This window comes from Otolemur garnettii, unplaced genomic scaffold (assembly GCF_000181295.1).
Source record: "Otolemur garnettii isolate 467f Iridium unplaced genomic scaffold, OtoGar3 scaffold00269, whole genome shotgun sequence".
NCBI classification, from domain to species: domain Eukaryota; kingdom Metazoa; phylum Chordata; class Mammalia; order Primates; family Galagidae; genus Otolemur; species Otolemur garnettii.
In genome coordinates this window covers 1,095,764-1,096,779 of record NW_003852664.1, presented here as the reverse complement: position 1 = coordinate 1,096,779, position 1,016 = coordinate 1,095,764, and the positions used below count along the sequence as shown (strand labels likewise).

General features: G+C 36.8%; 1 protein-coding gene across 1 annotated transcript in view; it reads right to left on the bottom strand.

The window, feature by feature from the left end:
• The window catches only part of LOC100966105 (cysteine-rich secretory protein 3-like), a 30,482-nt gene that overhangs the window by 8,919 nt on the left and 20,547 nt on the right, over positions 1 to 1,016 (bottom strand). The window lies entirely within an intron of this gene.

The following is a 1,016-nucleotide window of genomic DNA, read 5'->3' as shown; positions in this document are numbered from 1 at the left end:
GCCAACTTTATTTCTACCTCAACAACTTATTACTCACTATTCTTCCTGCCTGTAAGTCTTCATCAAAACACCTGATCTGTCCTTTCTTCACTTTTGTGTGTTCCTGTTCCATAAAACACAACTCAGATCTTGTTGTTCTTCTGTTTAAAATTTTTCAATAGGACACTCACTACTAATAGGACGAATTGCAAGCTCCTTCCTGAGTAGCAGCAAGCACCTTTGAGATGATTTACCTGATGATACTAAGTTAACCTTTCCCCCTCCCAACCTACCCTCATTATTCTCTGGCCTCTTGCCCATTTTAGTTCATGGTATTTATCACCGCCTGGGACTATTTTCTTTTCTCTTTCTCCTACTCCAATTTGTACTCCATAAAGTTAGTTTGGAGTCTGTTAACTGCTTTCTTTAAAAGTGCCTAATTAAATACTTAAGGCATAATTGTCTTCAATGAATATTTGTCAAATGCAGGAATGAATTATTACACATTGTAAAGATTACTATGAGACAAAACAGAGAGAGTTAGAAGAGGGGTTCTTTAGAGTATTTACTGAAAGGAATCTCTTGGATGAAATGATGTTTAAAGTAAAGTAATGATTCCAGCAAGTAATAAAGACTCTTCCAAACAGAGATGATAGCAAACACAGCTGCCCTAAGGTGAGCATGATCTTGAGAAGCTTGAGAGAATTTAATGGGTTTGTCATCCTGGAACATAGGACACCAGGATGTAGTAGAGTGTGTTTCAGAGGAAAGTATAAAAAAGATCATTTAACATCTTCCAGATCAGTTTAAGATTATGAATATTATGCTAACTACTAGCAAAGCCTATTGAAAGGTTCTGAATGGAAACTAATGAGGAAGTTCATTGCTTTAGAGATTTAGAGAGATGGCAGAAATAGCATCTGGGAGCTGCACTGGTGGTCTTGAACCTCCTGGTTTTCCTTTGCCTCCTGTGTACTTGTAACCTTGAAATTATTAGCGAAGTTTTATATTGTGTGAACATGTGAATCCAATTACTG